Source organism: Mastomys coucha, unplaced genomic scaffold (genome assembly GCF_008632895.1).
Source record: "Mastomys coucha isolate ucsf_1 unplaced genomic scaffold, UCSF_Mcou_1 pScaffold14, whole genome shotgun sequence".
Classification (NCBI taxonomy): Eukaryota; Metazoa; Chordata; class Mammalia; order Rodentia; family Muridae; genus Mastomys; species Mastomys coucha.
Genome location: NW_022196896.1, coordinates 54,364,338 through 54,378,107, shown reverse-complemented (window position 1 = coordinate 54,378,107; position 13,770 = coordinate 54,364,338). Strand labels below are relative to the sequence as shown.

General features: G+C 34.8%; 1 protein-coding gene and 1 pseudogene across 3 annotated transcripts in view; both read left to right on the top strand.

Annotated features, from left to right (window-relative positions):
* Adgrb3 (adhesion G protein-coupled receptor B3) overlaps positions 1–13,770 on the top strand; it is a 729,205-nt gene that overhangs the window by 208,893 nt on the left and 506,542 nt on the right. The gene's annotated exons all lie outside the window — the stretch shown is intronic.
* On the top strand, positions 3,498–5,694 carry LOC116088257 (annotated as a pseudogene).

Here is a 13,770-nt window from a genome sequence, read left to right as displayed (position 1 = left end):
CATTGAAGAAGCGGTGAGTAAATAGCTATTTATGCAGGAGAGCCAGAATGATTGAAGATGACTTGCAAATTTCTGATGTCAAAAAGTCAAACTTTTCTGGGCCTGGTGAACAGTTAATCACACTCTCTACTCTTGTGAAAGATCAAAGTTACATTTCCAACAGTGTATTTTTCACAGGCTCACAATTTCCTGTAACTCCTGTTCCAAAAAGGGCTAATGCCCTCTGCTGCTGTACTCACACCCATGCTGGTGCACTCACACCCATGCTGGTGTATTCACACCCATGCTAGTGTATTCACACCCATGCTGGTATACTCACATCCATGCTGCTGTACTCACACCTATGCTGCTGCACTCACACACATGCTGATGTACTCATACCCATGCTAGTGTATTCACACCCATGCTGGTGCACTCACACACATGCTGGTGCACTCACATCCATGCTGGTGTACTCACACACATGCTGGTGTACTCACACACATGCTGGTGCACTTACATCCATGCTGGTGCACTCACATCCATGCTGGTGTACTCACACACATGCTGGTGCATTCACATCCATGCTGGTGCACTTACATCCATGCTGGTGCACTCACGCCCATGCTGGTGTACTCATATCCATGCTGGTCCACTCACATACTTGCTGGTGTACTCACACACATACTGGTGTATTCACATACATGCTGGCATCACAATCCCCCACATACGTGCATGTGCACATAGACGTGTGTGTGCATGACCAAAATTAAGGTATTATTGTTTTCTATTGTCTTCCATGCTAAAATGCTAATGCTATAATGAAATTTTGTTGAAATTATTTTTGGAAAATAATTTATTGTATTGCATGATTCTTTCAATGCATGTAGAATTTAATATGGTGGTATCTGATCTTATTATAAATTGCATATGCATTCAATAAATACCTTGATGATTCCAAACATGGAGCTGAGAGGCAGAGTGAAGAGATGGATGTGGTCTCTGTTCTCAAGGAAATCATTGACAACAGTTAACTTAGAAACTGTAAAGACGTAATAAAAAACGTGATCCAGAGCTTTGTGAAGACTCCCCTACTAGAATGTTTTCTTGAGGGTATGAAGTCATCTTTGGAATACTAAAAGCGAGTTGTATGCGTCCGTTTATTGCGACAGCACAAGTTGATTAACAGAATCATTTTAACCACACCCATATGACAGGGACATAAAAAAAACAAAACAAAGGATTAGTCTGCTTTTTCTGGCAGGTGACAGTAGGAAATACTTCTATAAAAAGTTACTAGAGATTGAAATGATTACTAGGAGGTATAGTCAAAGCAAGATTATCAGACGTTATGGGTGGCTATCAATGGGTCATTTTACAAATTTTTAGCTCATATTTATGCCTGAAAAAGATTGTTTCTCAGCCAAAGTGCTTTTGTCTTTTAGTTATTAGTTGTGTTAAATGTTGAGAAGCCATTGAAATATGTCTATTGTGTTTACTTTTTAAAAAAAAAAAATTAGTTTTGAGCACGCAGCCAGGGTTGGCTTCAAATTCTGTGTTGCTGAGATTGGACTTGAACTTCCTACCCCCGGCCATGGCCCTCCACGTCCTGAAGTAATACACATCAGTAAGCTCCTTGTTATGCATTGTTTTTATTAGTTACCAAACACCACTGAAAACATTTACTGGGGCCTGGTTAGAGGCCCAGAATTCACCTGTGAACTCAGAATGATAAAGAACTTCAGTTCTAAGGCATCTAGTGTACTTTTGTAGTAGCTATAGGAAATAGACATCCACTTACTAGACAGACAGACATTCAGGCAAAACAGACACTTGAAATATAAATAAGTAGAACCTAATATATTAATTCAGCTATGAATTGCATTGTGCATTTCCTCTGACGGGAAATGTCCAATACATCCTGATGAGATCTGGGACTTTATTCCACCATGTATTTTTAACCTTGTTATCTATTTATACGTGATGGTTTAAATAAACTGGGTTAAACATATTGCCTCTTACCTACCTTGCATCAAAATTTAAAAACTACTATTTTATACAGACACAGTGAACTGACAAAAATGATTCTCATGAAATAATATTAGCAAATGCAGACTTTCAAATCTTTTATTATTATGTGATGTCATTATTTTTAAAATATTTTTCATTTCTTATTTTATTTTGCCTCACATGTAAAGTATTTAATGCTTATATTTTCTTTCTCTAAGGTAACTGATAATATATCTAGCAATTATTTGATGACTTGTACCTGCATTTTCATCCAGTAGATATTATGGTATGAATTTATATATATTAGTATTTGGCTATAATATGATTTAATTTTTATACATAAATCTTTACTAACTATACTTTTCAAAACGACATTGTTGTGCTGTTCCCAGCATTACCTTTAGGTGGCAGCATTTGAGAAGAGTTGCTAAAAAGTTGCCACCATTTAGATGATGAGAATACCTGTTTTGGAAAGAAATAAATTAAATGTATTTTGTTTATCTTTACATTCAATGCAATATATCATACAGCCATAACTTACTTAGGCTCATGATTTGAACACTGTTAAATGACTGTCTGACCACACGGGCTTTTCCAGTTCCATAAAAACCCATTCTTAAAATACCATTTCACAGGACTCAGGGTATTTCCAAATGAAAGTGTTCCCAGCTTATCCCAGTTATAATATATTTGAGATTATTAAAAATATCTGAAAATTCCTTCTGAAGTATTGAAGATAAAAAGCCATCATTTTTATATTGTGAATTCTTAGCTTAAAAGTATTTTATGTTCTTGTGTAGTAAAAGTTGAAAAGGGAAGTATAATTCAAAATTAATTTCTATCAGGCCTGTTTGCTTATAATCAGTCTCAGTTACTCAATAGAGTAATCATCACTGGAAATGCAATTTTGTGGAAAAGTACATTACTCAGTTTGTTTGATCTTTAATTCCAGCAGTATCTTATTTTTCAAAAAATGGGGTGAGCCAAATTTATTTTTGTAACCAAGTTCCTATCTACCATAAGGCTATATGTGAAACGCTTTGATTAGAAGTATCTGCCTCACTAAAATCCATTACTTTTTATTGAATTTGATTGTTTTAGCTTTAAGTTGGTTATATGTCAGCTTTTCTATTACTGTAATTCTTCTTGCTGTATGATTAATTTTTGTCATATTAAATTCTAAATTAATTTATTTACTTTGTAAAAATACAATTTTATTTTGGTATATTCAGAAATCTCCTCAATCTCCTTCTTCTTCCTCTTCCTCTTCTTCTTCTTCTTCTTCTTCTTCTTCTTCTTCTTCTTCTTCTTCTTCCTCTTCTTCTTCTTCTTCTCTCTTTCTCTCTCTCTCTCTCTCTCTCTCTCTCTCTCTCTCTCTCTCTCTCTCTCTCAGGTGGCTTGGGGAAATGCTCTAACATCCTCATCCTGATTTAAGCTCAGAAGATTTTTAAATCCTTAATGTATTATATAAGATGTAAATATAAATCAAGTAACCTAATTAAAGCTAATTTTAAATGTAGGTGAACAGAAGACTACTCAACATGTTTATTTTGGTCCTTTAATACATTAGTTTTATAGAACATAAGGTAATTATAAAGGCTTTTATGGATTGTTGGAAATTTTGTTTTGAATAGTCGTATTGTATAATAATTATCTAATGGTTTGAGAATTTAATGCATCAGTGCTTTGTAATTCAGATTTTTGTGTCTATAATGCTTGTATCAATAAGTTGACAAATATCTAAAGATCTAAATGTATAGAGTAGTTACACTGTCGGTTTATATTGTTAAAGTGTCTGTAGTTACCCTGAGGGCAGACTAACTATAATGGCTGTGTTCTTTGTAACAAATTAAGTTTTTGTCAGGTTCTTTTATTTCAGTGCATTGCTAAAAACGGCTTAAACAAGGGAAAAGATTAATGGGTATTTACTGAAAAGTTCAGGGACTAAAGTCATGGTAGAGTCAGATGCTCAAGTAATGTCAGAAAGCTGATGGTAAGTGTCTTTTCTGTATTTTACCTCCTCTCTGTCACTTTTTATTCTCATTAAGTCGGTAGTCTGGAGAGAATGTCCAGCAATTAACAACATTTACTGATGTCTTTATTCGAAAAATAAATAAATAAATAAACAAAACTCCCAAAACAAAAACAAGAAACAAACAGCAAAAACAACCAAAGCAGCTCTTTTTGCCCGGCTACTGTGAAAATGCAGACCATTCTCACCACTCAGACTGTGGACATTCCAGAAAATGTGGGCATCATTCTGAAGGGACTCACAGTCACTGTGAAAGGCCCAAGGGAGCTCTGCAGAGGGGCTTTAATCAATGTAGATCTGATTCTCCTCGGAAAGAAAAAGAAGAGGCTCCGGGTTGACAAATGGTGGGGTAGCAGAAGGGACCTGGCCACTGTCAGAACCATATGCGGGCATGTTCAGAACATGGTCAAAGCTGTTAAGCTAGGTGTCTGTTAGATGAGGTCTGTGGATGCTCATTTCCCCATCAAATTCCATATTCATGAGAATGGGTCTTTGGTTGAAACCTGAAGTTTCTTGGATGAAAAATAGTTCCAAAGGGTTCGGGTATTGCTTGTTCTGTCTCCCAAGAGCAGAAGAATGAATTAATCCTTGAAGGATATGATATTGAACTTGTTTCAAATTCAGCGGCTCTGATTCAACAAGCTACAGCAGTTAAAAAAACGAGGATATCAGAAAGTTTTTAGATGGCATCTATGTGTCTGAAAAGGGAATAGCGCACTAGGCTGACAAGTAAGACCTAAGTTACCCAGCTCCAGAAACAAGATCCTGATTCCAAATACATTGTGCGCCCTTTAAAGACAATAAAAGAGTTATATATTGAAAACGAAAAAACAAATACAAAAACAAAACAAAACAAAAACCTAAGTGCATATAAATGCCAAAGAGCCAACACTAAGAGGTACTTATGTAATACTCTTAAAATAAGATGATAATTAAATTATACTGAAGGAGAAATTTAGAAATACGATGCATAAATTAATTGTTCATGAATCTCAAAAAAAATGGTAATAAAATAAAATGTTGAACACATTTCTATGTACCTAAAACCTAGCTGGAATTATATTCCTCCCACATTTAAAATAGTTAGATGATCATGGCATTGCACCAATCAAATTTATGTTAGCATAATGCAATGCCAGCAGAGCTCTGGTGTAATATTTTAAAATATTTATCACTTACAATTTCTGTGCAAATAGAATTTTGTAAAAGTGGAATTATAGCATAAGGGAATAATCTCCAAATGGTGTATTTCAAGATACTGCCATCATAGAACGTTCAATTTCTCTCTGTATTTATCTTAACTGTAATTGCCATGGAGCTGCAGAACTTGCTATAAAACCTAACTATGAAGTGGGATTTCCTATTTAGTAAAAACTGAAATAGAATATACTATCTTTTGTAAAAATTTAAAAGTTAATAGCAATGCACAACCACAGAAAAAAAATAAAAAATGAAATGCCATATACATAAAGTGAACTTATATTAAAAACTTAGTATGTTCGTTAAAAACATAAACCAAGCATGACTTTGAGGGGAGTGTGAGTTGTGCTACATAGGTTCTAAACTCTTATTACAAACAAGTTGGGATAGAGACGGAATGAGGAAAGAGGAGAGAAAATGTAAAGATGATGGATGACTGTTCTTAAGTGACCTTGTGATTTAATTCTGCTTCTTTGCTTGGGAAAAAAAAAACAAACAAACTTTTATTTCCACGAATCTACTGGTTTTTATTGATCTTTTTCTTGAAAATATTTCGTACAATACATTTTATTCATGTGTCCCCTCCCTCTATTCCTCTCAGGTTCTCTTCCACATTCCTCCCTATCCAACTTTATGTACTTTCTCTCTCTCAATAAAAAAAGAAAAGAAAGGAAGAAAGAAAAAGAAAAAAGCAAAAAATATTCCACAAGAATGAAAATTTCTTTCTCTCAATAAAAAAGAAAAAGAAAAGGAAGGAAGAAAGAAAAGAAAAAACACAAAAATATTCCACAAAAATGAAAATTAAACAAGCAAAAGAAAGATCAATAAAACAAACCAAGATGCCCAAACAAAGAAAAGTGCAACAACATGTCTACAAAAATACCGAGTTCATTCTGTGTTCAGTAATTTCCTCTGAACATAGACCTGTCCTGGCTTGTGGTTAATTTATTGTGAGTTTCCAATGTAGAAAATTGTCGTTTCCTTTGCAATGTGCTATCCATTACAGATCAGTTCTATGAGATACTGGAAAGTATTAGCAGAATTAATTGAAGGAATTTCTAAGTTCAAACATATATTTCAAGTTGTGTACAAGCCCAGTCATTTGACAGTATCAGTTGATGTGTGTATTTAATGTTATTGTGGACAAATGAACAATGCAGATAGTGCGACTTTTCACTCCATGTTGGGGTGCTTCTTCCTGGCGCAGTCATATTCAAAGTACATCAATAGATCAGCTAACCAAGATGCAGTGAAAACCAATCTCTATTGACTAGAATTGTATCTGCTGTTAAACCTTGATAACGGAGGCTGGAGAGGTGCAATTAACAACATCTAAGTTAAAGACCCCATGTAAAAAGCTAGGCGTCTAGAATCTCAGCAATAGCAGTAGTCAGGAGCTCACTGGGTAGCCTGCCAAGCCAAAAGATGTGCTTCTAGTTGAGTGCAAGACTTCCCCGTCTCAGAAAGTAGTAGGGGAGAGAACAAATTGAAACAAAATTTTGATTGTTGTAGCTGAATATGGCCAAGTTGTTTGAAATCATATAAAATGAATCTGTATCTCAATCCAGAGATTGGCATATTACCCTAAAGATTGCTGTGCCTGCCAGCCTGGTCTACGGAGTGAGTTCCAGGACACCCGGGGCTATATAGAGAAACCTTGTCTCCAAAAAACCAAGAAAAAAAAAAAAGACTGCTGTGCCCAAGTCCTGACTTTTGACTAGAGATGAACATATTCATTGCCTAGAGAAGAGGGAATTACATTGTAGAGAACTGGATAAGATATTTAATATAGGGTACCCGCTCTCCCAGGATTTCCTGCCGCCAAAGACAGACAAGGCAACAAACTGTTACGCTGAAGCCTTTGATGGCTAGGAATCCTGTGATTCCGAGGGAACCATGGGTCTCCTAATACATAATATCCTGCACATAAGTTCTGGGTCAGTGCACTTCAATGGCTTCTTACTTTTAAAAGGAGACATGTATAAAATCTTCCAACAGTGATTTTGCCATTCAAATAGCCAATGAGACCTTTACACACGGAGCATAGCCTGGAAGAAAAAAGAATGCTATTGCCTCTGATAATAAAACAGGGCATTCAGGAATGCATTCTACCAGTATCACTTGCCTTAACATATTCTTAAGCAGTCTTTTGACATTTTACTCTTTCTCATAGAAATCTGTGTCTTTCTTAGTCTTTTAGTGAAAAGACTAAGAAATACAAGGCATAAAATGTTCAATGTCTTCTGTATTAATTATAGGAGACATTTAAAATGAGTGAGAGCAATATCATGTTGTATGTGTTTTAGTGGATCATTTATTGATTGGATCAGAAAGGCAATTTTCATCATGGACACGTCTTGGTAGAAAGGGCTCATTGGTTGTATCTTGTATCTTGAAGGAATTTGGAATACTTTTAAAGCTACCACTTCTTACAAGATTTTTTTTTGGAGGTATACCTAATGGAGTATATTATAATTGTATATTTAGTGTCCCATCAAAGATCTTGTGAATAAAACGGCACATGTCTGATTCTTTTCCTATCTTTTTTCAGTGCTGTAGGTGACCTTTCTCCAATGCCAACCTACTTAGGCAACTGTACCTGCAACCTTATTTCAGATCTCTTCCCACCCCCTTGATAACTTACTATTTTGAACATCTTTTCATTATTCTAATAAGCAAAATGCATTCAGTTTTTTCATGCATCTCACAGTCAGTGTTCCTGGGTTGTTGTGTTCATCAAGGCTAGCTGTACCATTATGTCTTCCTCCAGAAAGGGTTGTCTTACTGCCTCAGAGATATAGTGGCCAGCTGCATCCAAGTGTATGTCCCCTAGTACAATACACTGAAATCAAGCCAATACTTTCTATGTGACTCATTGTCCTTTTAAAGGTGAGGACTTTGCATTTTCAGTGCCTAGCCTGATGTTGGTCTATGGTGGATATATATATTGAGTAGGTCAACTCTGTTCAGTTCAAGGAATTACTGGGTACCATCCAAGGAAGATGCAGGCAGTCTTGCTCCAGCTGCTTCTTTAGCATACTTGGATATTTGGGCTATGCAGTCTTCACATTTCACATTATCTTGTTGTAAAGTAATATATGTGAGTCAGAGAGAGATGGAGACTCAGTTTTAGCAATAGGAGATCATGAAATCTCAAAGATTTTACTCTTTGTTGCAATGTACTTTGGCTCATGTTCAAAGGGTTATTTGTCTTTTAAAATGAGCCTTTAATCATTTACTCCTATAAATGAATAAATCTTACTGTTTTCTTTAATAATATCTTGATTTAATGTAAAAAAAACTTACCATAAGATTTGTCTCATGAAGCCAAAAATATTTGATGTGTTTAGATAGTAGTATAATAATAGTTTTTCTCCAAGTTGCATCTAGATTTAGTGTGCATTTGTCTATGATTGTAACAATCTAATCTTCATTGCTCCTGTGAAACACCCAAATTTCTTTTCATACAAGTGTATCCTCCCAGATGTTGATTATATTTGTCCATTACCAATCTTTAATGTTTTTTATGGTTCTTAGACTTTGATTTAGACATGTTACTCTCGCACTCACCTCATAAATATTCTTTAATATTTTACTTTAGTTGGGACATAATATGGATATCTTATTTCTGTAGAAAATTATGGATAAATAATCGCTCTATTACTGCATGGAAAAAGACATTTGGATTTTAGAATCCCAGAATATTTCACAAAATAATCTTTGGATGTAGTGATTCAATATTTGTAATGTATGTAGTTTGCATACAAATAATAGCTGTTAAACTGTTGAGGGTGGCATTTAAACCACGGGATGCTGAATTGCTCATTTCCTGTTGGCAGTTTTCCATGTAAACGTGGAACAATTGTCTGAAAAGCTATGTATTTCTGTCTTGTTTTATTAAATAGGATACAGTGAAATCATAGCGACTGGGTATCATTCGTTTTGTTATTAACTTGGATATCTTAATAGATTGGTAATCTTCCTTCACATTATGTTATCTTGCCTTATTTTGTAAACATACCCTGTATACCTCTCAATTTAAATGTATCTCTTTAGTGACTGCTGTACACTTCTTCCACCTTGTAGCATGTAAGCCTCTGCTTTGGTAGTTATTGACAATAAATTTGGGGATGACTGCACTGGTACTGCCTGCCTTACCTTCATTCTTCCTATTTTCTTTTTGAGAACTGATCCTTGCTGTGCATCCCAGGTTGGTAATGAACTCATGAGAGTTCGACCATTTCTCCCACCTCAGTTTCTCAAGCAACAGAATACTGGCGTGCAACCAGCATATACAGCTCCTGCTTTATTTTAAGCAGATTTTGCAACAATGAAAAGCCCTTTGGAAATAATCTCCCACTAAAGTGTTCCTTAATGATAATTCTGAGAGGAAGACCAACTAGGTTAGGATGCAGTTCTTTTGGCAATTATTTTATTTTAGTGGATCTTTAAATCAGGGATGAATAATAGTCTTGTATAAAGAAAATGACTATGGTGACTGATTCATCTAAGTACTCTATGAAATCGCTCATTTATAAAGGTACTGAAGAGGAATTAAGTTTCTTAAGTATTTTGTAATTGTCAATGGTATAATGTTTAATTTTTACTGTTTTGTCTTTGGGGGAATGACTAAAAGAAAGACCAGGTCCCTTCTTCTTAATGTACTGAAATTAAAAATGAATAGGTACTTCATCATCAGTTCTTCTGACATTCTTATCTGCACCATACGGAGAGAGACATGGGAGCAAGCTGGCTTTAAAGCTCTGTGCAGCTAATTTGTTACATTAAATTTTGATTAATGATGCTTGAATTGAAACAGGAATTTCAGCATGCTCCCTTCATTATCATTCTGCCAATAGGTATTTAGATATTAAAGATGATTAAAGAAGCATTTTCCTGGAACTTGAAATAGTACACTATGGTTTCTGTCTTGCCTCTCACTGCATATGGGACCAAACTCCTCCCAAATGAGTTCTTGTTTTCAGTTGCACAATTTACATGAGGTACCTTATTGTAAACAAATAAAAAAACAAAATAAAAAACATGGTTATGTTTTTAGTATCAATGTAAAATTCAATATACTCTTTCAGATATTTAATTAATCAGATATTTTATGAAGTTTCCCTTTATGTTAGACACGCTAATAGACAGTTTCTTTGCTCATAGGCTCAGTGTCCAGGAAAAGATAGATATTATATAACCACCCGAGTGAGTGAGATCTCTGATAAATGCTGAGAATCATCTCAGAGGATGTGCGAGAAAAAAAGCAATGGAAGGGATTTAGACTGAAAGTAAGAGAGTTTCACTGAAACCCAAAGAGCAAGCACAACAAACCTTGTGGAGAACTAAGCAGGGCCTAATGTCACAGGCCTAGGTCAGAGTGTAGAGAAGAGCCCTGAAACCCATCCAGGGTATGAATTGAGCCTGGTGTCACAGGCTGAGGTCAGAGTGTAGAGAAGAGCCCTGAAACCCATCCAGGGTATGAATTGGGCTGAGGTTGGAAAGCTAGACCCAAATGATATCAGAGAAACACTGAGGTCAATGTAGGAGCCTTTATCATAACTATGAAAAAATATTTGTCAGAGCTAATATGTTAGGTGGAGGATGCAACAGACACTATAATGCAATAAAGAAAATTTTTAGAAATTTGATATTTGTGACTTCCTTTGGTTTTGGCATTTTTTGTTAAATTTCCTCTTTTCTTATGGCTAGATGTTTGTGGAGATCCTATTAGAGAAAATCCGTGTGAGATTTTAGAATCCTGAGACCATTCTTTTAAAGTATTCATGGTTCCATACCCTAAGTCAAAGATCACTACTGTAAAACTGTTGCCTGATTGACACATAAACATGAAGAGGTAACTCACTCTGAAGGATTTAAATAACAGTGCATGGCAATGAAAAAGAATATCCTATGCAAACCATGCATAGTTGTCATAGATAATTGCTTAATCATTGTGCACACTAACTAGAAAGAGCTTGCAGCTCTGAGACAATTCTTTAGGGTCTTTTAAACAGGAAGAATTTTATTATTTGGAAAGAATATATGCAAGACCATTATTAACATAGAATTTTATAGAGGGGTAACTGGAAGTTATTTTGAAGTGATTACAATTTGGTGAAAGGATTAAAGCATGTTCTGATTACAAAGCATATAGATACCAGTCTTCAGATCTAGGCAGAGTTTTGTTTGTTTGGCTTTTATTTTAAATTAACACACACACACATTCACACATACACACACATACAAACATATATATATATGTATTATAGTAATAGTTTTTATATAATCACAATATAACATTGTAATATATTGTTATGTTTTTGTGATACAATGTGAAGCTTTGATGGGTTTACTCTGTTGACTGATAGTCAACCTACCTGTCAAGTCCATTAAGTGATATTCTTAATATTTTTTATTTCTAATTATTTCTGATATTTGTATTTTAGTGTCCACTTCAGAAAGTAGAGGAGCATGTATGTATGAAGCCCGAGGTTTGGCATTATGTATTTCCTCTATTTTCTGTCTTGTTTTCTGAAATAGAGTCTTGACTAAATTGATCATTGACTACATTGGTACGATTGGGCACCCCAGAACCCCCAGTCTGATATAAGTCTCCCTCAAAGGCAGTATTATTCCTGGGCTTATGTACATCAATATTTCTTAAACTGAACATTAGGCATTTTAAATCTGCAAATCTGTGAGGCCAGACATCATTTTTTAGTATGATGAAATATTAAAATTCTTGCTTATTGATTTTAAGACATGCATTGCACTATTATTTATTATATGTGAGGTGAACCAGAAAAACAAACACTGATCTCATTTACATGTGGAATCTGAACTCAACTGAACTTAGAAGCAGAGGGTAGAATATTTGTTTAAAAGAGGAGCAAGAAATGGAAGAACAAGGATTGTTTTCAAATGTTCTAGAGTCTAAGTAAGACAGCCTTCAGATTTTGTAATATAAGTGTTGCAGGAATGTGCTGTAGTTTTCAGAATAGACAAACCATGGGATCAATTTGACAGAGCAAAGGCATAGTGAAAGCCTGGCCAAAGATTACAGAAAAGAAATGGTCAAATCTGCCATCAGAATTCTGGCCTGAGACTATAAAAGCATGGGATGCTAGATATGAGAATGGAAAGAAAAGAAGATTTGGAGAGATCAAAAAATAGAAACAAAACAAAAAGCAAGAAAAATGGGATTAGAAAATTAGTGGCATGTAAACACACACACATGCATACACACAAAAGAAAGGTTCTACGTAAGTAGAAGCTTGCACCTCATATATTCAGGAAAAGGCTTTGTGACTATTTAATGAGTTGGAATGTTTGATGAACTGTGAGTCAGAAAATCAATAACTCTTCCCAATAAAATGCATGCTGGCCTGCTAACTAGTAGTACTACCCATCCTGTGTCTCTATCCTCAGTCGCTTTAATATCAGGCTGTGTTTCCATTGCACATTCCAGACCCAATGCCCCGGAATCTCCACTGTTGTTTAATTCTTAAAGATCATCTTGCTATGACAGCTGATGGGCATTTTGGGGGCATTTATTTGCTACCTTCTATTAAACGTCATGTCTATAGACCCAGAATGCAATACTCTACTCTCTATCAAGAGGCCAAACATTCTTCGTGCATTTCTATTCTAACTGATGTATGGTGGCAGTAATGACCTGAAAATAATGCTGTCAATCATTTCAGTGCCCAGAAATTAAAAGTAGCACCTCTAGTAATCAGAAAGAAAGACTTTCAGTCATATGTGTGTTTGTATGTATGTGCCTTCTTCATTTTTATTCATTAGTAAGTTTCCACAATTATAGTTAGACTTAATCATACATCATTTTCAAATAATGAGTAATAGTGGAATAAAATCTTCTACAACTGGAGTGTCATATTCAGAGGCAATTTTTCAGTGTTTTTTTAAATAAACATCTAAACAAATTCTGTGCTAAAAAGCTTGATAATAGAAATAATTAAAATTAAATGATCCCAAATCATATTGTATGAAATTAGTCACTACTAATATTTATCAAACACACTCCTAACTTATATCCTAATAATATGCATAAAATATAAATTTTGTTAAAAAGATGTGGCCTCTTACATTTCATGAGGATTGATATTTGATACTGTTCATGGTCCACTCATCTTAGTATCTTTTTTTCTGGATGACTTTTGAATGAATAATTAGAGAAAAATATCTTCTTACCTTCATGAGTGTATAAGTATCTCTATCATTTGATATATGTGTTAACTCATAATAGTTCTAATATGAATGCTGTTATTTAAAAGCATCCCAATTTTGGCCAGTGATGTTAGATAAATACTCCTGGCACCTAAAGTAAAAGGACCGCAATGCAGCTGGAAGTGTAGAAAAGGCAAATGGAAAAACAAGATGGTAGACACTGAGACAAGAATGCGCATGTACGCATCAATATATTAAAAGTTTAATTTGTATGTTCCATTGTTTTGTCAATACAATGGATTCTCAATAATATTGATATAATTAACTCTAAATTATAGAGTATAATTCTTACCATTTCA